Source organism: Equus asinus, chromosome 26 (assembly GCF_041296235.1).
Source record: "Equus asinus isolate D_3611 breed Donkey chromosome 26, EquAss-T2T_v2, whole genome shotgun sequence".
Classification (NCBI taxonomy): Eukaryota; Metazoa; Chordata; class Mammalia; order Perissodactyla; family Equidae; genus Equus; species Equus asinus.
In genome coordinates this window covers 41,577,817-41,594,070 of record NC_091815.1, presented here as the reverse complement: position 1 = coordinate 41,594,070, position 16,254 = coordinate 41,577,817, and the positions used below count along the sequence as shown (strand labels likewise).

At 49.4% G+C, this 16,254-nt stretch overlaps 1 protein-coding gene across 10 annotated transcripts in view; it reads right to left on the bottom strand.

Annotated features, from left to right (window-relative positions):
- Window positions 1–1,637: 1,637 nt before the first annotated feature.
- The window catches only part of LOC106846657 (zinc finger protein 551-like), a 53,971-nt gene continuing 39,354 nt past the window's right edge, over window positions 1,638–16,254 (bottom strand). Inside the window, exons 2-4 of one of the 10 annotated variants that reach the window (XR_011498452.1) lie at window positions 3,801–8,992; window positions 3,456–3,495; window positions 1,638–2,890 (exon numbers count right to left, since the gene is read on the bottom strand). The gene's annotated coding sequence lies outside the window, so the exon portion shown is untranslated. Of the gene's footprint in view, window positions 8,993–16,254 lie in introns of all 10 variants that reach the window. The other 9 variants (XR_011498456.1, XR_011498447.1, XR_011498451.1 and 6 more) reach the window with 9 other exon arrangements.

The window sequence follows — 16,254 nt, the reverse complement described above, 5'->3', positions numbered from 1 at the left end:
GTTGGGAGAATAGAGCGACCGACTCTGATGCAAACAGGATATTCCTGCCTGCAGGAAGCACTGTGGCCACGTCAACACGGGTCCGAGTTTGGTTTACTCCATTGGATCAGATAGAATGCCAAAATGGATTCTTCCAGAGCTTAGACAATCTGATCTCTCTCAGGCCAAACATGGAACAGGATTTTAACAGACTGCTGTGCCTTTTCCCAAGAGTGAGGAGTGGCCCAGGCCAAGGACCCATCCTCCTCAGGATCCACAACAGGAAGCTTCTCAGTCTCAAGGGAAGAATGAAGATGAGAGTTCTCAGAGGGAAGGATGGACATTTTAGGTGGAAGTCTGCATATTATTTGTGTGGCAAAATGAAAATAGATTTTTTTAAAATTTAATTTAACTTTTTAAATACTTTTGCTGAGGAAGATTCCCTCTGAGCTAACATCTATTGCCCATCTTCCTCTATTTTGCATCTTCCTCTATGTAGATCACCATCACAGCATGGCTGATGAGTGGTGTAGTCTGCGCCCAGGATCCAAACCCATGAACCCGGGCCACTGAAGCAGAGCATGCCGAACTTCACTACGCCATGGGGCCGGCCCAAAATCGATTTTTTTTCTGATTGCGTAAACAATACTGCTTACTTAAAAAATATCAGACAACTCACAAAAGGGCTCAATTGCAGACAGAAGTCAAAAGGACAGCACAGTGACCTCCCTTGGTGTGTTCATCAGTTGTAAATGAGACTTATGCAAATTAATTGAGCATGAATGGAGGTGGGCATGGTGCCCATGGTGCGGTAGGGAGCAAGTGTGACCTGGCCACATGCGCTGTGGAGTCTCAGTGGGCACAAGACCTAGCCCACAGCTATGGCATCCCCTACGTCAAGATGTCGGCCAAGATGTGCCAGGTGAGCCAGCTTCCCACCCCACAGCTCACCAGGGACCCATCACACCTGCCCCAGCTGGGGAACAGTGCTCACTGCCATCTCCCCCTCCACACAGGGCAGCAGCTCTGGCTCCAGCTCCAGGACCCAGCGGCCCCATGCTCTCTAAGTCTCCGTGAACAGCAAGGCAGCGAGGGAGGCCAGGGCCGGGGTGTAGGCTGACACAGGGAAAGGTGGAGGTCCCTGGAGAGAGCTACCCTGAGCCAGGCCAGAGCAATGACCCTGGAGACGTGGCCCCCCTGCCCCCAGAGTACCCTGTGGGCCCCTGTTGTCCCTTACCCCTTTGTGGGCTGTTGGGGACAGGGTAGTAACTCAGCCAGGAGCTGGATGTAGGGTGATCAAGCTCGGAGCCGGAGCTGGGGGCTGCCCTGCCCTGTAGGGGAGGGGCTGAGGAACAAGTCCTGTCTGATGGAGGTGGCCCTGGGGCCTACTACTAGCAGGGCCTGGCTCCTTGTATGTGGGGGTGCAGAGTGGGGAAGAGGCTGGATTCTGCTTGAGCCCATGGCAGGGCCCGCAGGTAGTCCCCACTGAGCTGGTCCCTCCTTCCCAGGGCGTGGAGGTCACCTTCTACATGCTGGTACGTGAGATGGGGCAGCACCAAGTGCATGAGCTGAGCCCCTGGATGGGCGAGGGCGGCGGGGCCGCATGAGCTGCAGGTGCTGCTCTCCTGATGGTGACACCACTGTCTCCACTCTGACAGCTGTGCTGGTCCTTGTGCACAGACGCAGGGCGTGGAGGTGCGGATGTAAGGAGGAGGTGCAGACAGAGGAAGGAAGGAAGTGCTGCCTGAGCCCAGCCAGCCCCAGGTGGAGAGAGTGACCCAAGATCTCCAGGACGCTTTGCACAGTCTTGAAGTGACCCCACTGGACCCCAGCTGTCACCCTCCTCCAGCCCTGTCCTGCTTGGTGGGCACAGGTTGAATCGTAGGAAATTATTTGTTGGTCTTGACTCTGGCACCGGGCCAAGGTTGGGAGGCTGCAGTGTGTGTGGCCTTGCAACAGGCAGGGCAGGAACTTCCGCTTCGTCAGTCCAGTGGCCCCTCTGTGGGGACAGCTGACAGAGGCTGGTCAAGTGGCCCAGATCTCACCGCCCTCAGCCTCCTGAGGCATCCAGCACTTCCTGGAGAAGCTCTGGGCGCTGCAAGAACAGGCCAGTCTTGCATTTTAACACAAAAACACTTTATTGATCTTTAATCAGCAAGAAGGAAATGGAGGTCAAGTGCGTGTGCCTTCCCCTGCGAGGGAGGCCTCTTAGGGAATGTGGAAACCAGATTGGGGGTGGGCGTCCGCCACCCTGGAGCCTCCTTCTGACTCTGGGTGGGGTCACATTTCCTGAATTTTGGGGATCCTGAAAGACAGTTGCCCATGACTGCAGAGTGAGGGACCTGGGCCCCTAGCCCCACACCCACCAGCATAGCTGTCCTCCTGCCTACCTGGAGCAGTGGCTGTCAGTGCTCTAAGGAGGGCGCCAGCCCCATCAGCTTGGCCTCAGGGTTCTGCCCCATCATGCCAGGTGGCTGCTCAGGGCTCTGGCGTCTGGCTGTCCCTGCCACCTTGTGTGAGGGTGGGCTGGCCCAGCTGCCCCTGCCTCCCCCTTCCTGGGGTGGCCTTTTGCTCCCAGACCTGTCTTAAGTCACTGACAAGGCCTTGGGGGGCATGCCCAGGCCCCAGTTGGCCACATACTGCTCCAAGAGGGCTTGCCCTGCTTTGGGCCAGAATCCGGGATTGGCCAAGGCCACACAACCGGGCCTTCCTGGGACTTCTCCCGTCCCAGGGCCTGGGATTCAGGCCAGGCCAGGTCCCTTGGGTCAGGGACTTGTGCCGTGCGAGGGGGGCACTGTCCTCTAGGGAGGCCAGCATGAAGAGCACTGCATGCTGCTGGCTGGCCAGGGCTTCAGGGCCACTGCCCTCTCTGTCACCTTCTCCTCCAGAGGATCCCAAGCGTCCAGCTTTCCTGTGGACACGCAGGTCAGGGGTGGTGGGGACATGGTAGGGCTCCATCCCAGCCATGCCAGTCAGTGTCCTGAGAGGGATGTTGGCTGCAGGGGCCACAGGCCAGGTGGGGCATCCTAGGCCCCATGGCATGTCTTCAGGGGGCTGGGTGGGACCTGTTGCTGGGGCCTCAGGGGGGTTGCAGGGCCGAGCACATCGTACATGCCAGGGGTGGCACAGGCAGGTGTTGAAGTGAAAGAGACCCAGCGTGCAGCGCGAAACTGGTGTCTGGGGCCACCTGCTGGCAGCCTCATGGTTCACTGGGAGGTTTGGGAAGGAACGCCACTGCCGTGGCCTCATGCAGGCCAGATCCAGAGCCTCCAGGGCCCCCAGAGAGACAGGCAGCCATGGGCCCTACGGAGGCCCCCTCATCCTGCTGCTCTTCAGCCTTGGGGACAGCCTGGCTGGGCTCAGGTCCAGGCTGCTCATGCTGAGCAAGTGGTTCCTGGATGGCCAGCCTGTCCTCTTTGGGGAGGGTCCCAATGCTGGGAGAGGCAAGGAGAGGCCTGGGCACTGGGGACACTCACTTCTGGCCCAGGGGCATTGTGGGGAAGTCTTCCGGTTTCTCTGAAAGTGAGCAGACTGGGTTAGCATCTCTACCAGGCTGTTTGGCCCAGGCAGGGTGGGGCCCCATGGGGTCCTCGTGGCTCCACGTGTCCGCCCTGGCCTGACCCTGAGAACAACCCTCCAGGCTGCTGATCCCAGTGTCTGCAGCGTCTGCCCTGACCCCCAGCCCTGGCCTGGTTTGCCGAAGCTTCTTAGAGCAGAGGATTTGGAAGAGGAGTGGGCGGGGAGGAAGGCCCTGGAGGCTCCCCCCACTATTCACTGGCCCAAGAGGGGGAGTCGCAAGGGGACCATGCACTTGAGCCCACCTGGTGAGGGGGCAGGTCGCACTTCATCCTTTGTAGCTCAGCCAGTGATCGTAGAGGTGCTTCAGCACCACGTCATCCCCCAGGGCTGGGCCAGCCTGTTTTGCAGAAACTCCTGCAGGCCTTCCAGGGGCAGCGCCAGGAGCCGTTCTAGGTGCATGAGTGTGTGTCAGTCCGGGGGGCCCACTGGGAAGGCTCAGGCCCCCACCCTGCCCCCCATGGCATGTTGTGAGGGTGGCTGCTGGGTTCTGCGTGGCGCCTCAGCTGGTGGTCCCACTGGGCCCAGAAGGGCCACAAGCAGTGCCTTGGCAGGGGGAGGCCTGGGCAGCACAGAGCCCACCCCTTGCTGCTGCTTCTGTGGAGGGTGCCCTGCCCAGCTCAGGCCAGAGCAGTGGGCCACCGCCCCCTTGGGCACACTCAGGCTCACACAGGCTCATCTACTTCTGTGCACCTTGAGGACAGTGTATGCCGAGGCCGTGAGCGCGCACTCACCTTCCAGGATGTAGGCATCTCAGAGGTTCAGGGTGAGCGAGAAGGAGGATTTGTGGAGACAGCTGGCATGGGAGGGGCAGCCTGAGCCGGGCCCACTGGGGGTCTCGGCACCGGGCAGGAACCCCCATTTGCCTCTGGGCCTGCATCAGACAAGGTCCCGCAGCTCCTCATCTGGGTGAACTCATCCCGATGGGGCTATGGCTGCTGGATGAAGGTGCTCGCCACCAGGCCACTCAGGGTCCTAAGGGCCTGGACCCCATGACCGCTAACCTGGGAGATAACAGAGACCGCCCCCATCCGGTGGGAAAACACCTGAGAGGAGGGAGTCATGGGCCACAAAGCTGGCCAAGGGTTCATCTACACCCCGGGCTGACCCAACTTCCTCCAGGACCCAAGGTGGAAGCAGCTCGTCTCCTGGGCCTGGAGGTGCATGGTCCTCCTCAAGGAGGGCCCTGGGCTTCCCCAGGTGGAGCCTGGCCCCGGCTGCCCCTCGGGCAGGGCCTGGCTGGGGCTGAGCTCTGCCCTCCCCGGGCGCCGGGGGCTGGGAGCATCTCGGGACAGGGTCTCCCCCGGCAGCCTCACCCAGTCAATGAAGCACTGAAGGAACCACTTGGTCACGGGAATCCCAGAGGTCATCTGCTCCTTGTCCTAATGGAAGGGCAGAGGCTGCTCAGGGCCCCCCCAGTGGGTGCAAACCTCCCTATTGCGGGGGCCTTTGCAGCCACTCCCAGGGGCTGAGTGGATGCAGTTCCTGTAGCCCCACCCAGACCCTGCTCGCCCTGGCCCCACCAGAACAAGGAAAATGAGTCCAAACTCTCCAGCCACAGGAGGGCTCGGCCCACCTCCCCTGGCCCCTCAGCCAAGGAGACAGCGCCTGGGGGAGGAGGTGGGGCCGCTTCTGCTCACCACGCGATGCTTTAGTTTCTGGCAGTGTTTGCTGAGAACGTGCTCGTGATGCGCCTGGAATCTCGACAGTTTCGGGAACCTAGAATGAAGCCTGAGAAGCCCTCAGGCCCCCAGCCAATCGGAGCCTGCTCACAGTGGGGTGGGGTTGGGCACTGGTAGGTGCCCTCCTGAACCCAAAGCCTCCCCCGCCTTGCAGTGACCACACTGTGTGCCCATGCCTTCCGGAGCCCTGGCTGGACACACACTTCCCAGAGAGCAGGATTGCCTTTGAGGCTCAGGGTGGCCTCGGACAGAGGACCCCCTCACGGAGGCCCAGCCTGGCTGGTCCCCTTGCGGAAGGTCAGGTAGACATCCCGGCCCCAGCGCCCTCCCACGTCCTTATCCCCACTCTCGTCACCACAGGGACCTAGAGGTCCCAGCCCTGAAGGGCAGGGAGTCCAGCCTGCGGGTGGGTGATGGGGTGTGCACGGCCATCTCCTGGGCTCTGGAGTCAGGCTGGGGAGACAGGGCAGGGGGAGACGCTTTCATCTGGCTGTGGGCCCAGAGGCAGCTGGGCAGGCAGCCAGATGTGAGGCAGAAGGACCAGCAGGGATGGAAGAATCGTCTGGATGAGGACGGGGTCGAGGGCTATGGCTACAGGACCCAGAGGGCTGTTTGGGGAGGCAGTACCTTTCTCTGATTGGCACGTGGACTGAGTGGGGGTCCCAGGCCTCCTTGCTGCTGGGGGAGCTCTGCAGGGAGGCTATCCTGGGCTCTAGTGCTCATCTAGCGGTCCACTGTGGCCACCTACAGTGCATGGCGTGCCTCTGGTTTGTCATCAGTTGGGCCAGTGTCCAGAAGGCATCCTCCTCACTCAGAAACATGAGCAGCATGGCCACGAGCTTGCTCATGCCCTGGCAGCAGCCTGCCTTCTACGTGAACCAGACACACCTGGAAGGACACATTCAGAGGCGCCCCCTGCACTTGCATCTCAGCTTTCAACAAGCTCCTGAACAGACTCCTGCCCAGCCCAGGCTCCCAGGGCCCCGAGGGCGGAGGTGAGGATGCGGTGGGGCCACCAAGATGCACTGGGCCGGGAGAGCTGCTGCACCACGTCAGGTGCCAGCACCACGCAGCCCCAGGCCTGAGCTCTGGCGTGTCCTGGGCCCCCTTTCTCAGACGAGGGATAGGCGCCTCAGTTTGCATGCCAGCGTGACGAGGACCAGTGAGGTCTGGAGCCTCTGCTACCAGTGCAGGCCCGGGGGCCGGACCCTACTGTAGGCAGCCCGTGGAGTCATCTCAGCTGGTGTTCCTCGAGGGAATGTTCTGGAAAGAGCAGGCGGAAAGGGGAGCAGCCACCTCAGAAACCACTTCACTGTCCTCGGCACTCTTATGGAGTTTGGGTTCATGGGAAGCTTCATCCCTGCTGAGTCTCTGATTAGTTATTTGGCATCTTCAGGATCCACACTCAAGCGTGATGACAGCAGTGATGCTGAGGCCCTGCGTGAACCTGGAACACGTTTCTACTGAGACGAGTGTCCAGCAGCCCCGATGAGCCTGGGGGGCCTGGGACAGCCCCCAGGGTGGAGCCGTTTCTGAGTCTGAAAAGGGAAGTCTGCACCCAGCCCTCTCTCAGGTTGAGGGTAGAGAGCAACCATCACTGCTTCTCTGTGACAGTGTGAGCTGGAGTCCCAACTAGTGTGTCCTGTTTGATCACGGATACTCTTAAGAGGCAAGGACCCCGCGGGACACCACACCTGGGCGGCCAGGATGCTCACGGTGCTGTACATGGAATAGGCCAAGAGCACGTGGAACAAGGCTTGTTGCCTAGGAAGGGGGTGACAGAAGGCGAGTTTGTTTTGCTGATGTGAGTTCCATTTTGTTTGACGGCACAGATGTGATTAAGAAATCAGTGAAATAAGCAGTGAAGTTTCCAGGGCACCTCGGTGTTTAAAAATACTTTGCTCAAAGTCTACAAAGAAATGCAAATATCTCAGCTGTACTGTTTGATGAGTTGTTGTTTTCTTTCCCTCTTTTTCATTTGCCTACATTGGGTTTTCACAAACATGTAGAGCCGCCACATCCACCCCTCCAGCTCTGAAAGGGGCAGCTTCTTCATCCTGAAAGTTCCCCTTTGCAGCTGTTACTGAATGTTCGGTCTATGAACTCGGCACCAATCCAAATAACGAGAACAGAGTTTTGGGTGAAAAGGAAAAAAAACAGTTTAAGTACTTTCTTTTCCAGGCAAAGGGAGTACCAGTTGTCTAACACCTTAGGAACCGCTGGCTCCCCATTAGGACGTAGGTAAGGGGTTTTTAAAAGTTTGCAAGGAATGTGGCTGCTTGTAGGGAGAGGGGAGCCTGTGACCTTGTTAGTCAGCATTTTCTCACCGGCCTGCTTTTGGCCTTGTGAGGCTGTTTGCAGGGCTGAGGGGCCGGGGTGGGGGGTAGTAAGGGAATCTGCAGGTGGATGTCCTTGGTTGCTTCCTTGGTGGATGGTGGATTCTGCTGCCAGGAAACTGAGGAGTTGGGGCCTGAGAAGCTTCAGTTTCTTGATATTCTCTGGACATCAGTTTACCTGTAATAAACTTCAAGGACCTGTGATCAGCCAAAGCTTTAGTGTGAGGCCACCTGGGCTTTAACAATTTGTAACTCCTATTTGGTTGTGAAGCTCAGGGAGTCAGAGGTTAAAGAAACATATTTACCTATGAGTAACTGAAGAAGCAGGGAAAGAGATGAGAGTTTTCAGTTTTAACCCCATGCATGCTGGGTTCACTGTAGGGGAACTGATATCAAGGCTGGTATTAATTAAAAGCCTGTAACACAGCCAGGCACTCCCCACTCCATCTGCCCCTGGAAACCAAAGATTCTTCTCCCCATGGCTTTGCCTTTTCCAGGATGTTCTGTGAATGGAATCATGTGTGGATCTGGCTTCTTTCACTTAGTGAAATGTATCCAAGATTCATCCACACTGTTCAGTGAATCCATAACTCATCCTTTTGATGACTGAATTGTATTTCATCTTATAGATTACCACAGTTTATTCTTTTCTGTGGCATGTAACATCTTGGTTGCTTCCAGTTTTTAGCGATCATGAATAGTGCAGGGAATGTTGCATGCAGGTTTTACATGGGCATAAATTTTCAAATAATTGGGTAGATATCTGTGAGCACTTTTTGGTCATATGGTGAACCCATGTTTAGCTTTGTAAGAAACCGGTAAACTGCCCTCCAAGGTAACTGCACCATTTTGACTTCCCACCAGCTGTGAATGGGAGTTCCTGTTGCTCCAAATCCTTGCTGGGATTTAGTGATGTCGGTGTTCTGGATCTTGGCCTTTCTAATAGGCATGTTGTGGCAGCTCATGGTGGTTTTAACATTAAGCACTTTTTCATGTATTTTTCTGCTGTGTGTATATATATATATACACAGACACACACACACACTTAACATATATGCATATATATCTATATATTCATCGTCTTTGTTGAAGTGTCTGTTCAGATCTCATGCCCATCTTTTATTGGGTCATTTGTTTTATTATTGAGTCTGAAGAGTTTTTTATTCTTATTCTTTATGAGTCCTTTAGCAGATATATGATTTTCAAATATTTTCTCCCCCTCTGTAGCTTTCCTTTTTCTTCTCTGAACAGTGTCTTTTGCAGAGTGCAAGTTTCTCATTTAGATGAAGTCCTATTGGTCAGTTCTTCCTTTCATGGGGGTCTTCTCTCTAACTTGACCAGCCTCTTCCTTGGCATCTGTGGCTTTACCCTCTTCCAGCCATCTGGTTTTCCAGTGCCACGAAATGAGTTACCCCCACCCTGCAAAAAAGTGAGAGGTTTAACATAGAGTCACAAACTGGAACAGAGCCACACCCATTCATTTACAGATCCAATAGGCTTTTCAAGACAATGGCAGATTGTCCCCAAGTCGAAAATACTCGCCATCTGGCCCTCTACAGGAAGCCTCATGGATTATGTGCCCAGGTCTGCAAATAGGCAGGGCTTGGCAGGAATGGCTGGGGTCACATAAACCCTGGGCTCCTGTCTCTGTGAGGCCCGCTGCATGCCAGCTATGTCCATGGGTGATGGACATTTGGAGTGGTGGCTCGGGTTTCTGAGGGCTAGTGTAGGCTGACTCACCTTGGACCCAGCCTCAGAGGTTGGCAGGGACACAGCCATACTCTCTGGGCCAAGTCAGTCATGGAGCCACCCAAGTTCTGGGGGCACATGAAGCCCTCTCAGGGAAGGAGTGTCAATGTCTTGTTGTAAGAAGCATGTGTATGGGGTGGGGGTATGGAGTGGCCCCTGTTGGGAGAGACAGTCCATGCCTCCCTGGCTGCGCCTAAGCACTGGCCTTAGCTCAACCCCTCTCCTCTTTCTCTCCTCTGAGATGGCCTCTCTGAGGTGTGGGCCTTTGAAGAGTGTCTCCCAATCTTCCCTCTCGGTCCACACAGAGCTATACCTCCTGTGGGCTAGCTACATGCACCCCAAATCTGTCACAGCAGAAACTGCACTCCTGTCCCTCCCATGTGGTCTGTCATCAGTCAAGGTCTTCACCCCACACCCAGATACTCAACGAGAAACCTGAGCTTCCGGTTGGTGAGCTGGTTGGGAAGATGTGAACACTGACTGGATAGTAAGGAATTATAGTAATCTTTGAGGTGTGCTTGTGGTATCCTGGTCATGGGTAAAAAAAGAACCCCTGTTTTTAAAATTCATACTGAGACTTTACAGATAAAGTGAGACCAGATGTCTGGGGTTTGCTGTGACACATTTGCTGCTGGGGCAGGGTGTGGTGAACACAGGAGACTGGACTGGACAAGAGTCACTAATGTGGGACCTGGTGACTCAATTTGGAGGTTCATCATATTATTCTTTATTTTTATAAATGATGGAAATTATCTAAAATCAAAAGCAAAAAAGTTGGATGGTGCACGGAGGTGACATCAGCAAAATGGCAGAGTGAGCAGACCCAGGACTCTGTCCCCTCCAAACTACAACCAAAACGGAACAAGTGAATTTCAACCAGCAACTCCAATAATACAGATATCATCAGAGACCCACAGCAGCAAAACGACAGAGGGCAGAGAGGCTGGAGCCCCCCTCAGAGGAGCTGGAACAGGGTAAGAGAGAACTTCACTCCCTCCCCTAGAGACTGGGATTGCTGCGGTGGGTGAGGGAAGGAGCAGGGGAGGGGCTGCGCGGCTGCGGGATCATCCAGGACTTCCACTGCCCATGCAGCAGAAATCCGCTAACGGGAAAGCCTTCGCATGCGGGGACCCCATCAAGCCAGGGCCCTGGGAAACCAGAGAGCAAGAGCTGATCAGAATCCAGGTCGGCGTGCAAAAGAAAGTGCCCCTCCTTCTCCAACCAGCGCTGGGTGCTGCCATCTTGGCTGAAGGCTCAGGGCTTAGAACACACGGCTCTCGACCCCCCCCCCCCATCTAGTGGCGACAGGCTGTAACTGCAACCTAATTCTACCACCATGTGCAAAAACTGCTCCTCTACCGTTCAGCAATTTATAAAAGCTCCAGACCAGAAGGAAAACAATAAAAATAAAGAATTAAGTCCTGATAACTTGGAAATAGGTAAACTAAGTGAAAATGAGTTCAGAATAGCTATCATCAAAAGACTCAATGAGGTAAAAGGAAATATAGAGAAACAAGTCAACGAGTTCTGGAATTACTTCACAAAAGAGATTAAAACCATAAAGAAGAATCAATCAGAAACACTAGAGATGAAAAATACAATGGATTAGATAAAACAGAATACGGATTCCCTGAATGCCCGTGTAGACAACATAGAGGAGAAAATTAGCATAATCGAAGATAGACAGGCTGAATGGCTCCAGACAGAGGAAGAAAGAGAACTAAGAATTAAAAAGAATGAAGAAAATCTCAGAGAAATAGCGGATTCAATGAGGAAATCCAATTTAAGAGTTATCGGAACCCCTGAGGGCATGGAAAAGAAAAATGGAGCAGAAAGTGTGCTTAATGAAATTATAGGAGAGAACTTCCCCAATCTAGGGATTGAGGAAGAAATGTGTGTGCAGGAAGCTTTCAGATCTCCTAGATTTGTCAATGTAAAAAGACCTACTGCAAGGCATATAGTAGTAAAAATGGCAAAAAGGAACCCCCATCAGACTTTCAGCAGATTTCTCTACAGAAACCTTACAAGCTAGGAGAGAATGGAGTGACATATTCAAAACTTTAAAAGATAAAAATCTTCAGCTAAGAATACTCTATCCAGCAAAAATATCCTTCAGATATGAGGGAGAAATTAAATCTTTTTCAGACAAACAAAAATTAAGGGAATTTGTAACCAAAAGTCCTCCACTACAAGAAATCCTCAAGAAGGCTGTCATACCTGAAAAAACAGAAAAAGGGAGAAAGGGGTCACAAACCACAGAGTAGGGAGACAAATACATAGAACCAGAATAGGATAGCAAATATTCAACCATAGCATTAGGATAAAGGGAAGGAAACCACCAAAACAAAGACAATCTTATCACTCTAACCGCAAACTCATAACACGAATTGGAATAAGAGATGAAAATAATAATTTAGGAGGGGAAGAGGAGAGGGACTAAATCAGTCTAGGCCAAGTAAATGAGAGGCCACCAGAAAATGGACTATATTATACACGAGATTCTAAATATAAAGTTCAGGGTAGCCACTAAACTGAAAAACAGAACAGAGACACGAAACGTAAATAAGGAAAAAATCTAAGAAACCCAGCATAAGAAATTGCAGAAGTCAATGGGTAGGCTAAAACACACAGGACGAGAAACAAAGGTAATGCAGGAAAACCAGATAACGAGCAACAGAATGACAGCATTAAGCCCGCATGCATCAATAATCACTGTCAATGTAAACTGATTGAACTCTCCAATAAAAAGACAGAGTGGCAAAATGGATTAAAGAACAAGATCCAACAATCTGTTGCCTCCAGGAAACACACCTCAGCCCCAAGGACAAACATAGGCTCAGAGTGAAGGGGTGGAAGACAATACTTTAAGCTAATAGCAGACAAAAGAAAGCAGGTGTCGCAATACTAGTATCAGACAAAACGGATTTCAAAATAAGGCAGGTAAAGAGACACAAAGAGGAACAATATATAATGATCAAAGGGACACTTCGTCAAGAAGAAATAATGCTTATAAATATCTATGCAGCCAACACAGGAGCACCAAAGTTCATAAAGCAACTATTAACAGACCTAAAGGAAGATGTTTAAAACAACACAATAATAGTAGGGGACCTCAACACCCCACTCACATCAATGGACAGATCATCCAGACAGAAAATCAACAAGGAAACAGTGGAGCTAAAAGAAAAGCTAAAACAATTGGACTTAATAGACATATATAGAACACTTCATCCAAAAACAGCATAATACACATTCTTCTCAAGCGTGCATGGAACATTCTCAAGGATAGACTATATGTTGGGAAACAAGGCAGGCCTCTACAAATATAAAAAAATTGAAATAACACATCTTTTCTGATCATAATGCTGTAAGGCTACAAATCAATTACAAGAAAAAAGCTGAGAGAGGCACAAGGATGTGGAGACTAAACAATACACTATTGAACAAGCAATGGATTATTAAAGAAAGAAGAAATCAAAAAATACCTGGAAACAAATGAAATGATAACATGCCATACCAACTCATGTGGGATACAGCAAAAGCTGTATTAAGATGAAAATTCATCGCAATACAGACACATCTTAACAAACAAGAAAAATCCCAAATCAGCAATCTTAAACTACACCTAACTGAATTAGAGAAAGAAGACCAAACAAAGCCCAAAGACAGCAGAAGGAGAGAAATAATAAAAATCAGAGCAGAAATAAATGCTACTGAAACGAAAAAGGCAGTAGAAAGGACCAATGAAACAGAGCTGGTTCTTTGACAAGATAAATAAAATTGGGAAACCCCTAGCCAGACTTACAAAGAAAAAAAGGGAGAAAGCTCAAATAAACAAAATCAGAAATGAAAGAGGAGAAATAACAACAGACTCTGCAGAAATACAATGGATTATAAGAGAATACTACGAAAAACTATATGCCAGCAAAATGGATAACCTAGAGGAAATGGATAAATTCTTGGACTCCTGCAATCTCCCAAAGCTCACTCAAGAAGAAGCAGACAATTTGAACAGATCAATCACAAGGAAAGAGATTGAAACAGCCATCAAAAGCATCCCACAGAATAAAACCCCAGGACCAGATGGCTTTCCTGGGGAATTCTACCAAACTTTCAGAGAGGATTTAATGCCTATCCTTTTCAAGCTATTCCAAAAAATTAGGGAAGATGGAACACTTCCTAACGCATTCTACGAGGCCAACATCACACTGATACCAAAACCTGACAAGGACAGCATGAAAAAAGAGAACTACAGGCCAATAGCGCTGAAGAACATAGATGCAAAAATTCTCAACAAAATTTTGGCAACCCAAATACAGCAATTCATCAAAAGAATCATACATCATGATCAAGTGAGATTCATACCAGGGCCACAGGGATGGTTCAACATCCGCAAATCAATCGTGATACACCACATCAACAAACTGAGGAATAAAAACCACATGATCATCACAATAGATGCAGAGAAAGAATTTGACAAGATCCAACAGCCATTTATGATAAAAACTCTGAACAAAATGGGGATAGAAGGAAACTACCTCAACATAATAAAGGCCATATATGACAAGCCCACAGCCAACATCATTCTCAATGGGCAAAAACTGAAAACAGGAACGAGACAAGGATGCCCTCTATCACTACTCTTATTTAACATGGTACTGGAGTTCCTGGCCAGAGCAATCAGGCAAGAAAAAGAAATAAAAGGAATCCAAATAGGGAGGGAAGAAGTGAAACTCTCGTTGTTTGCAGATGACATGATCTTACATATAGAAAAACCCAAAGAATCCATTGGAAAACTTTTAGAAGTAATCAACAACTACAGCAAAGTTGCAGGGTATAAAATAAATTTGCATAAATCAGTAGCATGTCTATACTCTAATAACGAGCTAACAGAAAAAGAACTCAAGAACACAATACCATTCACAATTGCAACAAAAAGAATAAAATACCTTGGGGTGAATTTAACTAAGGAAGTGAAAGACCTATACAATGAAAATTATAAGGCTTTTCTGAAAGAAATAGATGACAACATAAAGAGATGGAAAGACATTCCATGTACATGGATTGGAAGAATAAACACAGTTAAAATGTCTGTTCTACCTAAAGCAATCTACAGATTCAATGCTGTCCCAATCAGAATCCCAAGGACATTCTTTACAGAATTAGAACAAAGAATCCTAAAATTCATACGGGGCAACAAAAGACCCCAAATTGCTAAAGCAATCCTGAGAAAAAAGAGCAAAACAGGAGGCATCACAATCCCTGACTTCAAACTACAAACTACAGTAATCAAAACAGCATGGTACAGGTACAAAAACAGGTGCAAAGATCAATGGAACAGAATTGAAAGGCCAGAAATAAAACCACACATCTGTGGACAGCTAATCTTTGACAAAGGAGCTGAGGGCCTACAATGGAGAAAAGAAAGTCTTTTCAACAAATGGTTCTGGGAAAACTGGAAAGCCACATGTAAAAGAATGAATATTGACCATTCTTTCTCACCATTCACCAAAATAAACTCAAAATGGATCAAAGACCTAAAGCTGAGACCTGAAACCATAAGCCTTCTAGAAGAAAATATAGGAAGTACACTCTTTGACATCAGTATTAAAAGGATCTTTTCAGACACCATGTCTTCTCAGACAAGGGAAACAATAGAAAGAATAAGTGGGACTTCATCAGACTAAAGAGCTTCTTCAAGGCAAGGGAAAACAGGATTGAAACAAAAAAAACAACACACTAACTGGGAAAAAATATTTGCAAGTCATACATCCGACAAAGGCTTAATATCCATAATATATAAAGAACTCACACAACTCAACAACAAAAAATCAAACAACCCGATAAAAAAATGGGCAGGAGACATGAACAGACATTTCTCCAAAGAAGATATACAGATGGCCAATAGGCACATGAAAAGATGTTCATCATCACTGATCATCAGGGAAATGCAAATCAAAACTACACTAAGATATCACCTTACACCCATTAGAATGACAAAAATATCTAAAACTAATAGTAACAAATGTTGGAGAGGTTGTGGAGAAAAAGGACCCCTCATACACTGCTGGTGGGAATGCAAACTGGTGCAGCCACTATGGAAAACAGTATGGAGATTCCTCAAAAAATTAAAAATAGAACTACCATATGACCCATCTATCCCACTACTGAGTATCTATCCAAAGAACTTGAAGTGAGCAATTCTAAAAGTCCCATGCACCCCAATGTTCATTGCAGCATTATTTACAATAGCAAAGACGTGCAAGCAACCTAAGTGCCCATCAACAGATGATTGGATAAAGAAGATGTGGTATATATATACAATGGAATACTACTCAGCTGTAAAAAAGAACAAAATCGGCCCATTTGCAACAAATGGATGGACCTTGAGGGAATTATGTTAAGTGAAATAAGCCAGATAGAGAAGGACAATCTCTGTATGACTCCACTCATATGAGGAATTTAAAAATGTAGGCAAAGAGAAGAGATTCGTGGCTACCAGGGGAAAGGTGGGGTGGGGGGTGGGCACAAAGGGTGAAGGGGTGCACCTACATCACGAATGACAAACATTAATGTACAACTGAAATTTCACAAGATTGTAACTTACCATTAACTCACAAAAAATTTGAAAAAAAAAAAAGTGAAAACAACCCAAGTGTCCACCAAGCGATGAAGGGATAAACACAATGTGGTGTATACATACAATGGAATATTGTTCAGCCTTAAAAAGGAAGGAAATTCTGATACATGTGTCATTGCAAATAATCAATAACCAATCTATAGATAAGAAAGAGGGATATTTATTGAGCCTAAAGTGAGGACTAACCCAGAAGCACTCCCTTCTGCAGGGAAGAAAGCCTCTGGAGAAGCGTGGTTGACAGCATTTCAGAACAAAGAACATACATCAATCATGACAGGAATATAATTTTTTT